A 17,529-nucleotide genomic window follows, 5' to 3' on the forward strand; every position below is an offset into this window, starting at 1 on the left:
ACTGCTGCACGTTTGAAGAGAAAAGCCGGATCCTTGGGGCAGCCCGGGCACGTGCCAATGAACTGGCAGCCCAAGATCAATGACATATAATCTACCTTACAGGAGGGGATGCAATCCCTGACCAGGACCCGAAGGGAGGTAGAGGGCTCGAACACAAGAGGTAGAGGGAGGGAGGTAGAGGGCTCGAACACAAGAACCACATGATAACCTGCCTCGAAGAAGGGATGAAAAGGCGTGTTGTTAAGCCTGTTAATTATGACAAAGTCAGAGAAGTAACACAGGGATAAGGTGAGAATCCAGCGCTCTTCCAGGACTGCCTGGTGGAAGTCTTTAGAAAGTATACCAATTTTAACCCTGATGCCCCCGAAAGGCAAGTCCTCATAAATATCCACTATATCACTCAATCTGCCCCAGACATTAGGAGAAAATTACAGAAGGCTGCTGTGGGACCCCAACATCCCATGAATCAGCTCATGGACTTGGCCTTTGGAGTATTTAACAATAGAGATAGGGTTGAGGAGGCAAGAAGGATTTGGGGACAACAATGAAAGGCACAGTTACTCGCTGCAGCCCTAGCTCCTGCACCTCAGGGTTGCCCTCCCCGACTTCGCCACCCCCCATCCCCTGCCTTGCAAAAGCCCATGGCAGGGGCAGGATCTAGAAAATCTGGAATAGAGACACTGCCCCATCGAAAAGGGACCTATTTTAAATGCAGCCAGGAGGGCCACTGGAAGAACGAATGCCCCCTGTATGGAAAAGTCCACCGGGACCCTGATCGATATGAGAGGTCCACTGGAAGCGGGACTGCCCCCAGTCCTGAAGGGGACTTGGGGCTCCCAAGCCGATGATGGCCGAGAGGACTGATGGGGCCCGGGACCCTCTCTGTCTCCCAAAGGACACCTGGACACCTGGTCATTTCCCCTGAGGAGCCTCGGGTAACCCTTGACGTGGCAGGTAGGAAAGCTACTTCTTTTCTTTTTTTTAACTAGATACAGAGCCACCTATGCTTTCTCATTTCCCTGGACTCTCGTCCTCCCAATCCCGTAGTAACAGGTATGGATGGACGACGGCCCAAAGCCAAATGATTCACCACCTCCCTCAGCTGCTTACTAGGAAGTTTTACCTTTGCACACCAGTTCCTGTTCATGCCTGAGTGCCCCATCCCCTTGATGGGAAGGGATTTTCTCACCAAATTCCAGACAATAGTTCAATTTGGAGACCGCCTCAGAGAAGGCACGCACCAGGAGAAACAACTGCTCTTGGCCATGGGAGCCTGCCTCAGTAACACATCAGAGGAAGTCTCCCTGCCTCCCCATATTGTTTCCCAAGTGAACCCTGCTGTCTAGGATACTGAGGTTCCTGGCAGAGGTACCAATGGGCCCCCAGTTCAGATTTCATTAAAACCCAATGCTGATTACCCGTGGAAAAAACAGTATCCCTTGAGGCCCGAGGCCCAACGGGGTATCCAGCCTTTAATAACCAAGTTCTTAAAATACAGGCTGTTATGACCCTGCCAATTTCCGTGTAATATCCCCATTCTCCCCATAGAAAAACAAAGTATACAGAATACAGGTTTGTTCAAGACCTGAGGAAAGTTAATGAGGCAGTGGTCCCAGTTCACCCAAGAGTCCCTGATCCATACACCATACTGACCCAAGTTCCAGAAAACACAAACTGGTTCACAGTGTGAGACCTAAAGGATGCCTTCTTTTGTATTCCCCTGCACCCAGACTCCCAGTTATCTCTTTGCCTTTGAGTGGACAGATCGAGACACCCAGAGCACTTCCCACCTAACCTGGACCGTGCTGCCCCAAGGCTTTAGGGCTAGCCCCATCCTGTTTGGGAATGCATTCGCAAAGGATTTAAGAGAATGACAGTTGGTTAATGGATCTCTCTTACAGTGTGTGGACAACCTCCTAATTTCCATTCCCACTAGCGAAAACTCAGATAAAAACACCATTCAGGTCCTCAGCTTCCTAGGGGAATGATATCAAGTCTCTCCTCACAAGGACCAAATTTCCACCCAACAGGTTAAGTACCTGGGATACATGCTCACGCCTGGGACGAGGACTCTAGTACAGGACCTAAGGAAGCCACTGTAACCCTCCAACCAACCTCCCTGGATACCTGGATTCAGGCTCATAGCAAAGCCTTTCTATGAGACCCTAAAAGGAGGCAACCATGAACCCCTTAACTGGGATGAAGATTGCCAACAGGCGTTTCTAGCTCTGAAACAAAAATTAGGGACCACCCCTGCATTAGGTCTCCCTAACTTAGAAAAATCCTTTACCTTCTATATAGCTGAGAGACAAGGGGTAGCCCTGGGTGTCCTCACCCAAAAACTCAGGGACCTCACTAAACTAACAGCTTATTCCTCAAAACAACTTGATCAGGTGGCCACTGGATGGCCAGGAAGTCTTAGGGCAGAGGCCGCCACTGCTCCATTGATGGAAGAGTCCAGTAAGTTCACCCTGGGACAATCACTGGAAGTCCTAACTCCTCACCAGGCACAAGGAGTCCTAGAAGCAAAGGGACACCAATGGCTGACGAGTGGATGACTGCTTAAATACCAAGCCCTCCTACTTAACACCCCAGGTGTAACTCTTAAGGTTTGCCAAGACCTGAACCCAGCTACTCTAATGCCAAACCCCCCACCCCAAGGGTCCCTTGTTCACTCCTGCGTGGAGACTATTGAACAAGTTTACTCCAGTAGACCTGACCTCAAGGAAGAGCCCCTGACGAATCCCGACATGGAATGATTTACCGAGGGAAGTAGTTTCATACATGAAGGGGTAAGAAAGGCTGGCTGTGCCATAGTCAGCCTACAGACCACTACTGAGTCTGGAGCTCTGCCCTCTGACACTTCCGCCCAAAAGGCCGAGTTGATTGCCTTGACCAGAGCAGTTCAGCTGGAAAAGGGATTAAGAATCAATATTTATACTGATTCCAAGTATGGATTCCTAGTGCTACATGCCCATGCTGCCATATGGAAAGAAAGGGGACTATTAACAGCCAAAAGGTCCCCTATAAAACACCAGGCAGAAATTCTAGAACTCTTAGAAGCAGTCCAGCTTCCAAAGGAGGTTGCAGGGGTCACCAAAAGGGCAACACCTCCCTTACAAGGGGAAATGCCCTGGCCAAAAAGGCCGCTAAGATGGCAACTTAACAACAGCTTGTCCTACAAGCTGTAGCTGTAGCTCTCAGACCGGACAGCCCACCCTTCCCAATGGTGCCATCTTATACACCTGAAGAACTTGAGTGGGCTAAACATGGGGGACTAGAAAGAGACCTCTCAGGGCGGCTGACAAAAGATAACAAGCTTCTCATACCTGGGGCCAAGCAATGGAAAGTAATTAAGCACTTCCACGAATCCTTCCACTTAGGGCAGGACTCTCCTTATTCAAACTGGTTACTCAGGTGTTCCTGGGTAAGGGACTGTCCCAAATTGTTAAAAATATCACCAGGGCTTGCAAGCTTTGTGCCTGCAATGCTCCAGGAAGCCACCCCTTACCTCCACCCCTAACTTGGCCCGTACAACACTGGGGAAACTATCTAGGGGAATATTCCTGGATATTCCTGGACTTGACCCAAACACCCCTATGTAGCAGATGAAAATATCCATTGGTATTCATAGACACCTTTATAGGGTGGATAGAAGCTTTTCCTACCTACTAGGACTGAAAAGGCAATAGAAGCGTCCAAATTTCTGCTTAAAGAGATAATTCTGAGATTTGAGTTACCAAAAAGCTTACAGAGTGATAACAGACCTTCCTTCACCACCAAGCTGACCCACCAGGCTTCCCCAGCTCTGGGTTATTAACTACTGTTTCCACTCTTCCTAGAGGCCCCAGTCCTCAGACAAAGTAGAAAAAGCAAATCATGTTCTAAAAAGAACGCTTGCTAAGCTGTGCCAAGAGACTTCAGAAACCGGGGTCTCCCTCCTCCCTGTAGCCCTTCTAAGGACCAGGATGGCCCCAAAGGGAATTTTAAACTTAGCCCATTTGAAATGACCTATAGGAGGCTGCTCTTGACTTCAGATCTCTGTTTGATGAGGAAACCCACAAAGTGGTCTCCCACCTTGCTAGCTTGAACCAAGTTCAAAGGGCCCTCCAAGAATATGGAAACAAAGTGCTGCCCACTCCCCCAACAAAAGAAAATGTCGAGGAGTCCATCCAGTCAGGGGACTTTGTCCTACTAAAAACTTGGAAGGAAGGGTCCCCTGAGGACCAGCTACAACCAAAATGGAAGGGACCATACCAAGTGTTACTAAGTACCCAACTGCTGTCAAGCTACTGAGAATTACTAGTTGGGTACATCTGCCTAGATTAAAACCTGTATCTTATAAGTCCCAACAGGAACCAGAGGAGAGCTACTCCTGCGAGCCAGTGGAAGACTTCAGATACCTGTTCAAGACAACAGATAAGTGGCTTCATGTGGCTGTGATGGGTTGGCCTACTCATCCTTGTGTTTCTGACTATCATGCTCTTATTCTGCCACTTTTCAGAACCCCCTTCCCCTGGTAAACATCTTCTTTGCCCCTGATGGGTCTAAGAGAAAAAATACAGTAATATGATATCAAAAGCCATGATACTACTAGTAGGACTTCTGATGATGGTCTTGGCTCAGGGGGAATGGGAAAATCATGCTTTAGTAAACATATCTACAATAGCCACCTGGGGAGAAAAACTACTTAATTGTTGGGTCTGCCACAAAAACCCTGGCTTACAACAATCATTACAGGTACAAACAGGTACATACAACAAGAGCTTGACCAATTCAAACACATGGCATCCCCTCCTCCCTCCCCATAGGAGCGCAATGGACAATACTCCTGTTAGGCCCACTACCTTGCCTAAGTTTAACTCTTTTTAAAAATATGGGGGCTTCCCTGGTGGCGCAGTGGTTGAGAATCTGCCTGCCAATGCAGGGGACACGGGTTCGAGCCCTGGTCTGGGAAGATCCCACATGCCATGGAGCAGCTGGGCCCGTGGGCCACAACTGCTGAGCCTGCGTGTCTGGAGCTTGTGCTCCGCAACTAGAGAGGCCACGATAGTGAAAGGCCCGCGCACAGCAATGAAGAGTGGCCCCCGCTTGCCGCAGCTGGAGAAAGCCCTCGCACAGAAATGAAGACCCAACACAGCCAAAAATAAATAAATAAATAAATAAATAATAAAGATAAAGGAATTCCTTTAAAAAAAAAAATATATGACTTAAAACTTTTCCATTAATAATGACTACTTTTGTCATCCAGAAAACCAGTCATGCTTCCAACCTCTAATGGTTCTCTTGGCTATGGTAAGCCTTTTCGGAATAATCCCTGGCCACTCAATGGTAACATTGCCATAGCGTTTTGGAACCTGGACCCAAACTGCATTCCCATGAACGCCTCCACTCTGTGTGCTTATAGAAATCCAGGTTGAGGGTGCCTACAGGATAGAGATGGAATGCACCAAAAATTGGGCTGAAAATTGTCTGGCCCTATGGAAGCGGTGGGTAAAACCCTCTTAATTCACCATCTCATCTAAGCTGAGGGCATGGAATACTCCCGACATAACTATTTTGCATATTCTAATGGGCCCCCGTCCCTGCATTGTGTTTGGAAAAAAGGAGGTTGATTCAGTCAGGATGCTTTGGGCTGCAAGTAATAGAAAATCCCAGTGCTAACTCCAACGGGTTTACAACCATGAGGAAATGTATAATTTCACAAAAAATCAGAAGTCCAGATACACAGTGGGAAACAGGTACAGTAGGATCAGCAGCTCAATGACGTCATCTAGGGTTCAGTTCTGATTCTTTTCTCTGACCACCATTGGTATAAGCTCCACCCGAAAGCTGGTTCCCCTTGTGGTCACAGCATGGCTTTCAATGCTACATACTTTATTGTTTGCATGTAAAAGGGAAATTTCTTCCCAAGCATAGTCTATAAAGGTTTCTTGTAATCTCTTTGGGCTAACGTAGCTTGGCCCACACATATAGCCCTGGACCTTTGCCAGGTAATCACCATCATCTGATTGTCTTAGACTAATCATGGTTTCCATCTGGAATAGGAATGGGGTGGGGAAAAAACCTGGGTTCAATGAAGAAGGAGGAAAGGGGAGCTAGATATTGGCTATGCAACCAGCAGTACTCTTTCCATAGGTGCTGAATAATTATTTGGTGGATGATATAATAAAAACAAGAGCATGGCCTGATGCTCCTTGGAGTTGTTCCAATGCAGAACAAAGTCGGAGTGGCTGAGGCTCTTGTGGTGGTTCTCTCCGCTTGGAATGTCCTCGGTTTCGGGAAACTTTTGTTGATCTAGGCACAACTGGGTCCTTACCAGTCTGATGCTTCTCTTTTTTTTTTTTTTTTTAAGATTTATTATTTATTTATTTATTTTGGCTGTGCAGGGTCTTAGTTGCGGCACGCAGGATCTTCGTTGCGGCATGCGGACTTCACAGTTGCGGCATGCAGGCTTCTCAGTTGTGGCATCCCCGACCAGGGATTGAACCCAGGCCCCCTGCAGTGGGAGTGCAGAGTCTTACCCACTGGACCACCAGGGAAGTCCCACCAGTCTGATGCTTCTACTCCTCAGCCATCCTCTTGCTCAGAGAGGATACTGGTAAACTTGTCCAGCCACATGAAAACATTTCAAGAGTTTAGCAGGCAGGATCCACATCTCCCCATCTTAGACCGTTTCCTTAACTCTAGCAAGGTATTTAGCAGACCTGCTGCTCGTTTTCCTTATAACCCAAACTTTTCAGTACTCATTAGTTTTCAAGAACCAGAAGTCTCTGGAGACAATTAAAGAATTATAGTCTTTCTTCCCAAGCCTGTGTCCTATAATCTATCCAATCCACTTCTCGGGGAGAAGGTAGGGGCAGATGGTAATAAGGGTCTTTGGGATCTGATGGGTCTGTCTTAGAACACCACCTCTACTACTGACTCAGAAGGGGACCACTGGGAAACCACATACCCTCCCTAAGTCTTTTTTTCCTTTTCTGTGAAATAGGGTCTTTATAAAGTACTGTCCCCCTACCTCAAAGAATGGGCTTCTGAAAACTGCCAGAGTGGGAGAATTTGTCTGTTTGTTTATTTTTGGCCATGCCACGTGGCATGTGGGATCTTAGTTTTCCAACCAGGGATTGAACCTGTGCCCCCTGCATTGGGAGTGTGAAGTCTTAACCACTGGACTGCCAGGGGAGTCCCCAAAGTAGAATTTGGGTTTGAAGAAATTAAGACCTTACAGAGAATTGGGAGAAAGTGGGGGGCAACATCAGCAATAAGCCTATGAAAGGTCTCAAGGGGACTTCCCTGGTGGTGCAGTGGTTAAGAATCCACCTGCCAATGCAGGGGACATGGGTTCGAGCCCTGGTCCGGGAAGATCCCACATGCCATGGAGCAACTAAGCCCGTGCGTCACAACTACTGAGCCTGCGCTCTAGAGCCCGCGAGCCACAACTGCTGAGCCCATGTGCCACAACTACGGAAGCCCGCGCACCTAGAGCCCGTGCTCCGCAACAAGAGAAGCCACCGCAATGAGAAGTCCATGCACCACAACAAAGAGTAGCCCCCGCTCGCCGCAACTAGAGAAAGCCCACACGCAGCAATGAACACTCAACACAGCCAACAATAAATAAATAAACAAATAAATAAAAATATATTTTTAAAAAAGCTCTCATGAATATATACTTTTAATTTTTCCTAAAATAGAGTTTAAAAAAAGACAAAATGGCAGTGACATTTAACACATATTAAAACATGAATAACAAGTGCTATCCAACTAATTTCTATTTACCATCGCTTGCTTGTAAGAACATTTTCAACATCTCCCACCCTTTAAGTTTACAGGAAAATGCTGGGAAGTCAGATTGTAGGTAAGCAGATGAAGAGGAGTTTGTTGGTTTGCTTGTTCTCGATTTCAGGTCTCCATCCTATGCTCATTGTCTTTCTGTTGGTTTGCTTGGGCATTGTTTTTCTCCCATTCCCCAGAGACCCAGGCTCAAGGCACGGGAAAGAACAAACCTCATGCACCGTCTGTCTACACTGGGCCTGCTCCTCCCCTGGGGCTCCCAGTCTCAGGGAAACACTACCACTTAACCAGTCACCCAAGGCGAAATCTGGGCACTGAGTCCTCCCTCACACTAGCTCCTTGGGTCCAGTTGTCTGCCGCATAGCACCCCCCTGAGTCCATCTCCCTCTGGCCATACTCGCTCCAGGTGCTAGAGCTTAGCTTTCATCACTTATCAAGACCACTACGAGCACATCTTATCTGGTTTCCTCCAGTCCAACCAGGCTACGCAAGGCACAGAATGGAGGCAGATCTAATTCTGTCACTCCCTTTCTTCAAGCCTCTCAAGACCCTCTAGCTCCATCCTCCCAGGCCCCATAGCCTCCAGTCATAAAGAATATCCTGCAGGGGCTTCCCTGGTGGCGCAGTGGTTGAGAATCTGCCTGCCAATGCAGGGGACACGGGTTCGAGCCCTGGTCCGGGAAGATCCCACATGCCGCGGAGCAACTAGGCCCGTGAGCCACGACTACTGAGCCTGCGCGTCTGGAGCCTGTGCTCCGCAACAAGAGAGGCCGCGACAGTGAGAGGCCCGTGCAACCCGATGAAGAGTGGCCTCCGCTCGCCGCAACTAGAGGAAGCCCTTGCACAGAAACGAAGACCCAACACAGCCAAAAATAAAAATAAATAATTTAAAAAAAAAAAAAAAGAGAGAAAGAAGCAGGGTTGTCAGGTTAGCTGTCATCTCAGCCGCGAAAAAAAAAAAAAAAAAAGAATATCCTGCAGCTCCCCACCCCCAAATTATTCCTCACACTCTGTGGATTCCCCATGCGGCTCCAATTGCTTGGAACATTTCCCTCTACCCCAACCTAGCTAACCCGTCTTTGCCCTTAAATACTCAGCTCAGATTTAACCACTCTGCCTAAGCTTTTCATTCCATAAAATGAGCACAATAATAGGACCTACCTCATAGGTCCTTGGAAGGAATAAATGAGTTCATCCATATAAAGCAAGAACTGTGTCTGGTAGTTGGATAAATGTGAGCTATTATTATCCTTTCCAGGTAGCCTGAACCCTGAACCATACTCCTCAGATTAGATGCTTCCATTTTGTCCCACACTTCCCTCATCACAACCCTTCAAAAACTGAACTCAGATGGAATCACTAGACTTTGCATTCCTTGAGAGCCTACCCAGGGTCATATTTATCTCTGTCTGTGCTCAGAGTAGGGCCAGGAGCACTGAAGGGCCACAGTGAATGTTAGTTGAATGAATAAAGATTCAAGGCAAGAAGCCCTTTTACCACTGCCTGAAAGCCATCCCAGATGAGTTACAGAAACTCCCTCTCCTGGGAATTCCCTGGCAGTCCAGTGGTTAGGACTCCACAGTTCCACTGCAGGGGGCATGGGTTCGATCCCTGGTCGGGGAACTAAGATCCCACATGCCAAGCAGAGTGGCCAAAAAAAAAACCCAAAAAAACCTGCCTCTCCCCAGGCTTCTGACAAAATATCCTGAGATGTCTGGGCTTCTGTCCCAGCACTCACTGACCAGAGACAACCCCGTCAATTCGTGGTATTAGTGGCATGATAGGCGGGGTGACTCCACTTAAAAAAGGAAAAAAAAAAAAAAAAAACACATGAAGAGGAAAATAACTTAGTCATCACTGTCAACCTTGGCAAATAAACAGTGCTATTACACACTCCAGAACTCAAGGAGCGACACGTAATTAGGCACAGTTTCAATCAGCAGCGTGATGCAGGTTAGGCGGGAGCGCCAGGGTATGAGTGGCTCATTTGCACTCAGAAGAGATGGGGATGTTGATTTTCATGCAAACACTGTCTCTAAGATTCCCAATTAAATACGCACATTAATGTGTTTAATGCCCTACCTAGGAGAAGTGCGTTTTCTGAGAAAAGGAGCAGGGACGTGGTATGGATGTTTCTGAGTTGGCAGCAGCAGATTTATTAGGACTTTACTTGTTTTCTGATGTTAAAAGTAATATATTTTCATTGCAAACACCTTGGAAAATATAGAGAACAATAAAGAAGAAAATAAAAATCTATAATAATCTTATCACACACTTGATCCTATCATGACTTTGATTTCCGCTATTTACATTCAGTAACTCAGTAAATACTCTCATCCACTCCCAGGGCTTTAAATTCTGTCTTTATGCACATGATTCTCAAATTATATCTCCAGCCTCCTCCTCTCCACCAAGCTCCAGACTAGATGTCAAGAGACGGAGCCCTGTGGGTATTTAAAAGCATCAGAAACTCAATGTGGCCACAATAAATCTCTTGTTTTCTACCCTCTCCTTGCAAATTTCCTCCTTGGATCTTCCCCATATTAGTAAATGCCACTGTTATCCACCCAGTTGCTCAAGCCAAAAACTAGAAGACATCATGCTCTAAACTTCACATACATTTTATCCATCATCAAGTCTTAACTCTACCTCCAAAAAACATCCCAATTTCTTATACATCCTCCATCTCTACTGCCATCCCCCAAATGCCAGAGGCCAATATTTGTTGCCTGGAATAGAATTTCTCTATTCTTTGTACAGCAGTCAGAATATCTGGTTATTTTCTTAAGCCTGATACCTGAAAGCAGAATTGCAAAACATAAATAATTTAAGGTCTTGATTATATATGTATATGTATTCAAGTTGATTTATAGAAATCATCTCCTAATATTCCCCACACCAACAGTATCTGAGTGTCAGCATTCTGAGATAGCATCCCCAGTTGTATCACACACTTGGCCAAGAGCAAGCCTAGATCTTTTCATCACCGGTTTACATTTCTATCTCTGCTACTGATGGAAGCAATGATTACTTCTTTGATCATTTCATATCTATATACCAGTATGAATTTTCAATCTTTGGCATAAATGAATCAAAAATATAATTAAATTTTTTTACTCATAATTGAACTTAGTATCTATCTGGAACCCCCATGTTGTCTAGTGGCAGAAAACTCAAATCTATTTAATTCTGAATAAAATCAATCACTTAGGGGTTTTCTCTGTCACCACAAGTTTAAACTCAGTCAATTTGGATTTTCTCTACCCCTTCCTTCAGCTCATGACCTGAAACTTAGATAAGTTGACAGAGATAGCAGGATAGGGAGGGGCTTTATAGTATCCTAGCCCCAGACTGAAAAAGGGGAGGGGGAATCTGGTTTACAGCTGTCATCTGTCCTTGCTGGAATCTACTAAGAAGAACTTTTTGTTTTGTGGTCTTTGGTTAATCCCACCTTTTTCAGTCGAGATGTCTCCTGCCCACCATAAACTTTAGGTGTCAGTTGGTCCAAGCAGCCCAGGTCTGACTGTCCATTAACCATTGCTGAGCCCTGTTGGGGATGCAGGGAACTTTCAGGCACTTCTCCATGGCAGCGGGGGACCATGCTTGGGCTGTCCTGCTGTCATTCCACCTCCACGTCAGTCCCCCGTGCTGCCTCTCTTGGGGAGTTCTCACCAGGCCCTTACTGCAGGCTTTCCAAGCCTATCCAAGCATTCTATCAGCTCCTGGCCTGGGATTAAGCTCAGGGAGGAGAGGATTAGCGTGGTAAACGTGGAGATACACTGCTGCCCAGATCCCTTGTCACAGAAGGACTTGCAGCCCAGCTGCAGCGAGTGAGTGCAGTCAGCAGATGGTCTCCAGCTGTCAGCTCCTCCCAGATGCAGACAGCCACCTCTCTCAAGGTCATGCCCTTCCCAGGGCATCTTGTATTGATGACTGAGTAAGGTGGAGGTATAAAGGTCCAGCCATTCCACCCAATCCCAGAGTACCTAGGTGAGTAATATTTGCTCCAAGGCGTTGTCAGGCTTGCATCCCAGTTCAACTTCTCCCTCGGCCCAGTGCTGCTCTCTTTCCCTTTCTTTCTTTGATGTTAATTCCTAACCAGCATTCTGCACTCCGGACTTCATCTCAGAGTTTGCTTGCAGAGAACGCATCCTGGAATGATTGCTAAACTGAGCCACATTTAGGGGTCCCTCTCAGAAATACTCACTGCTACTCTGTTGCTTCTCCTAGGACCCCTGGGTCTCAGTACAGCCCCTGGAATCTCTATAGACTCTATACAACTAGACCATTCATTAACTTTTAAAATGTTTTAACATATTTTTATTTTATATATTTCTTTACATTTTTTATATTTTTTATTTATCATCACATAATCTTCCCCAATCTATTGTAAACATCATAGCATATGGCTTTTGGCATAAGAAAAGCCAAGCTTTTGAAACTCAGAAACCTTTTCTATCAACCTGTTTTCTTTGCCAGGACTTTGAAAAGGCTCTTTGAAACTCAAGATTGAGAATTGATGCCTTTGTTCTCTTTTGTTTGGCTATAGCCTCCCTTCCTTGAGGCAATGAGCTTTGCCTGCCTGAGCTGCTGCCTGAAATGACGGAAAGTTCCCATGGTATATTAGAAATGTGGAGGTGGTTGTGTGTGGAATATGGAAAATACTTGGGCTAACTCAAAATCTTATGCTAGCTTATACCATAGCCTCTAAACACCACTAAAAACAGGTGAAGCTCAAGTCTGCGCTGGTTCTGAAACCCAGACATGGGAGGTGAAGCCATAGGGAGGTGAGGTGAGAGCTCTCTAAAATCATAATTGTCACTACGTAACGCTAAACAATGTTCTACCAAGAACCTGGAAATAAATTTTCTCCTCAAAAAGAGATGCAAAGTCATCTGAAATAGACGGAGTAGCACATAAAAGAGTAGGGCTCTCTTATACTTCAGTAGATATTCCTTTAGGAAATGGACTTAGAAATGTTAAAGCAATCAAGATAAAGAGTCCCAGAAGCAGATGTGGACAGTCCTATTGGAAAGTCCTTACCTATGGTGTAGGTTGACGAATGAAACGTGTTTATTCTGTTACAGTGGTGGCCCTCAGTGAGCACACTCTGTTCAGTCCCTCCCCTAGAATCTGGGCTGGTCCTGTGACACGCACAACCAACAGACTGCAGAGGAAGTGACGTTGTGCCAGTTTGGGGCATAAGGCTTGAGAAGACCTATCAGCTTCCACCTTAGTGCTCTTAGGAGCTCTGACCCCCATGTTAGAAGGCTGCCAACACTGCTGGAGAGAACGTATGGAAAAGCCACGTGGAGAGAGAGGTCCTGACATTATATGGAAAGGGAGGAGGCCCAGTCAACCCAGCATCCCAGCATCCCAGCTGAGCCCCCCACCGACTGCCCTGCCAACTAAAAAGTGCCACATGAATGACCTCCAGTCAGACCTGTAGAAGAACTGTCCAGCTGAGCCCAGCCCATTTTGAAGACGTATGAGAAACAATATAACATTTTCTGTTTTAAGCCACTAAGTTCTGTGGTGGTTATCAAATATTCAATTCACCTTACCCCCTCTGTGCTAATTCCTGGATCACCCAACAACTTTCCAACCCATCCCTGACCCTGAGCTCTTACCCTGCCATGCAGTTCTGACTTAAGGGAAAGAAGGCACTAGTAAAATGCTGGTGAGAGCTTTCTTCCTGGCTTGCAGACAGCTGACTTCTCACTATGTCCTCACATGGCCTTTCCTCAATGTGTGCGTGCAGAGAGAGAACAAGTTCTGTAATGTCGCTTCTTATAAGGACGCTAATCCTATCGGAGCAGAGTCCTGCCCTTATGATCTCATTTAACCTTAATCAACTCCTTATAGGCCGTATCTCCAAATACAGTGACACTGTGGGTTAGGGTTTCAACATATGACTTTTGGGGAGACACACATTCAGTCCATAACAATGGGTAAAGATACAGATCAGTGAGGAAGCAGAGGGGAAGAGAGTGGAAGAAGTTCCTGCTTAGTGGCTGTTTATTTTCTGTGACCTAGGATACAAGATCGTCTGTTGATGATGAGTGGGATCTGGAGAGAGTGGAGGCCAGAGGAGAGGCACAAAGCTTTAGAACAGAGCAAGGAAGGAGGAGGGAGGACAGTGGAAGCCTCGGCAGGGAGGATTGCGAGTTCTGCTGCAGGTGACGGCATAGATGTGAAATGAAGCTAACCTAGAGCGTGGCGAAGCACTTTAATTTGGGAGTCATCGATAGTTCAGGGCAATCAGCGGTTCCGGAGCAGGAACACAGGAAAAAGAACAGTGAATTTATCCCAGGTAGGAGAGGGGTGTGTATGTCTGGGGTTGGGGATGGAAATGAGGGGCTTGAATGTCCATGGCATCCGAGCTAGGTTAGGAAAGGAGCAAAAATGAGATGGGATCAGAAACTTTGGGATAAAAGTAAAGAGAAGGCTTAGGAGTATCTGCAAAATAGCCTCTCGTTTCACAAGAACTCGTGAAGGTTAATGGTTCTATTTGCATCTAAACCTGACAAAGCTGGGTTTGGTAGCTGCTTGATCCCCTTTCATACGTTGTGCTTTTCTCTCCTAGGATGGACTGCCTAGCTTGCATGCTTATCTGTTGGATCATTTTTGTTACAAAGCCATAGAGATGATGGGAGATTTGTATGAAACTGTATTTATAAAGATAGGCTCAAGAAAGAACGATTCTTGAGCATTTCACCAAATCAAAGAGACCCATTTCCTTAGCAGAGGGAGATGATTAGTTGAGGTACTTGTGATATGACTATTACACACTGGTGGTGGGAGAATTCTCCCGGACTGTCCCCAGTCATTCCCATAGCCCTGGCATAGTTTAGAGGTCACCAGCTCAGCCCCCCTAGATATGTGACCTTGGGCAATTAAATCAACTTTCCTGAGCCTATTTCCTCGCCTTGAACATAACTTCCCTTCCAGGGCTGTCATGTGGCAGAATGAGACAATGGATATGAAATCGTGTGAGGTTTAGTCTTTAATTACGTGGTTGAAGTAAGTGCCCAGCCATCCCAGGTTTCTTTGAAGCTGATTTTTTTTTTAAGAGCAGACTTACCTGGAAGATGATCTGGGAGAGGCTTACTCACTGCTTTAAATGAAGCTCCTTCAGGTCCCATTCAGGTCCACTAAGGAAAAATGAAAGACGGTTGAGTCCATGAAGCTTGCTGCCCATGTCAGAAGCAGCTCCTGGATCTACGGCCATGCTGCTCAAGGCTTAGCACGCTTCACCATCACCTGGAAGGCTTGTTAAAATACAGATGGCCACACCCCCCCTCCAGAATTTCGCAATCAGTAGTTCCAGGCTGGGGCCCAAGAATTTCCCCATCAAACAAGTTTCCAGGTGCTGCTGCTTTTGCCCAAGAGCCTACACTTTGAGGATCATCACTGATCTAAAAGAGCTACAGCCCTGACGCCTGGCCCCTTTTCGCAGAGAAGCCAGCTCTGCTTCCTGTCAGCAGAGGAAGACATTCTGCATTTCACAGATTAGTAAGGACCTTTTCCCTTCTTTCCCAATCAGTGGTCAGAAGTGAAAGTCACTGGCTCTCAGTGATTAAACTTGAGAGCTGGCTTGGCCAGTGGTCCAGGGAAGAGTGTTTAACCACACACCTAAATGAATGGGTTTGATCAATAATTAAGTGAGCTGTTGTGATGGTGAGGCCGTGGTCAAGCCACCCGGTGAAGGAGGTGGCTAGGAGCGGTTTTGCTTGTTCATGCGGGGTTCAAAAGGGCTTCGGGGAGTTAGAAACTGAGCCAGACAGAATTTATTATTATTTTATAATTATTAAAGAAGGAAACCAGCACTACTGAGAGGTACTGGTGAAGGGAATATAAAGTGTTGCTAAGTGTTGGCTTCTAAACCTCCTTCTCATACTCGGGAATTGCCAAACTTGTAAAATTGAGTCCAACTCCCACAAAAGAGACGAAAAATGCCAGGCACTTGCCTCCTGGGCCCACCTTGCATTTAGAGGACCTGATGGAGACTCTGCCCTTTGGTGCACTAACTTCAGACTCCACCAGAAGTTAAGGACCCAAGAAGCAGGCATCATCAAGAATCCACCTGTCAACAGGCAGGACAACAACACTGAGTTTCTAGAAGCATCCGGAGCAGCAGTCCAAGAGACCTCACAGGCATGCGGGCGGTTTCAGGTATGCGAGCTGTGGTATTTAATGCCCAAGGAAGGCTACACTGGTGCCTTCACCAGGCCAGTGCTGGGCCTGCTTGGGTAATGCTATTCCTGGCTACAGTATGGTGCCAGAGGGGTTTGGGGGGCTTTTTGATGTGTTTTTGTTGTTTTCTAACTTTTGCTCACAGTTGAGAACCCTGTGCAACTCAGAATATGTTCCAAATAAACTCTTAAATCAGAAAACCTAGTTTTGAGTTCTGCTCTTGTTTTTTTGGTCATTTTGAACAAATCTCTTAGCCTCTCCAGGCCATAATTTCTTAAGCTGAAAACAGGGAAGACTAATTTCTACATAAAGGAAGAAGGGGAATAAAATGAAACAAATATGCGAAAATGCTTTGAAAAACCACACTGTACTATAAAAATGTCAGTTACTACATGTATATAAATATGGACTGACACCCATGGCCTCTCTATAACAGAGGTTATAATTTGGCCCTTCCTCAAAATTAGTGAGCCTTTTCCCTCTCTGTGCTCATCAGTATCTCAAAGCGTATCTACTTAAAGTGTTTTCACAATGAATTTTAATTAGATTTACTAATCTATCCCATTGGACTATGAGTTCCTCAAGGTAGAGTCTAATTAGACCTTTTATTTTCCTCTGATGTCTACTGGTACATAGTACGTTCATAGTAATTGTCAGTTGGATAAAAAAATAAAAGAATTTGCTGGGGCCTCCGTGAGTGTACCAGGAAGTTTCTAGCTCAGATGCAACTCTCACTTTCTTCCTTTGCAACACTTTTTGAATCTGTAGCAAAAGGCCCCAGTGGACAAAGGGAGCGATCGGATGGAATATGCTCCTGGCGAAGCTCCTACAGGTGCAAGTGATGGACACAATGGAGGAACTGCGTCTTAATTGGTAGCGTGAAAAACATTTCCCAGGTGCTAGATTGGGTTGTAAATGCCATCTGTACTGCCACAGAGGATTAGAGGGAAGAATACCTTTCTCTGGGTTCTGGGGATAGTGTAGGCATCAAGATGAGTGTTGATATTAACTTGTCTGTGCTCCGCCTGGACAATTGCAGGCGAGGGAATCTGTCTAGGGTTTCTATCTTGAAATCAAATGGATGATGCGGTGGCAGGTCTCCGGTTCCCAGGTGTTTGGTTACATTTGTTAAAGGGAATTCTGGGAAGAATTAGAATTCAACAATTTTTGGCCTATCCTGGGAGGTTCTAGGTCAATACACTCCATACTATTTGATGTTTGATCCTCCAAAGGCAGAAGAAATGAAGTTTACGTCTTCACTCTGGCCCTGTCTTCTCTTAGACATCCTCTTTCATTTGGTTATTAATTCCATAATTACTGAGTTCCCATGAAGGGGCCAAGCCCTGGGTTGGGTCCTGGGGACACCAAGGAAGAGATGACATTTTTTTCCTGAACTCAGGAAATTCACTGTCTTGGATAGGAGGTGGGGAGGGTGTCAGACACATAAACAAAATACAATATAATGTAGTAAACGATATAATAGATACACAAAGAATTCTAGAGAGAGAGGGAGAGAAAGAGAGGGATATATACATACATTCA

The 17,529-nt window shown here is 46.0% G+C and overlaps 1 long non-coding RNA gene across 1 annotated transcript in view; it reads right to left on the minus strand.

Annotated features, from left to right (window-relative positions):
• Window positions 1-17,529, minus strand: part of LOC309634294 — a 235,981-nt gene that overhangs the window by 17,704 nt on the left and 200,748 nt on the right. The window contains exon 4 of the long non-coding RNA XR_014247939.1: window positions 14,876-14,945. This is a non-coding gene — a long non-coding RNA (uncharacterized lncRNA). The remainder of the gene's footprint in view (window positions 1-14,875; window positions 14,946-17,529) is intronic.

Source organism: Balaenoptera borealis (assembly GCF_965194805.1).
Source record: "Balaenoptera borealis genome assembly, chromosome: 8".
In the NCBI taxonomy this organism is placed as follows: Eukaryota; Metazoa; Chordata; class Mammalia; order Artiodactyla; family Balaenopteridae; genus Balaenoptera; species Balaenoptera borealis.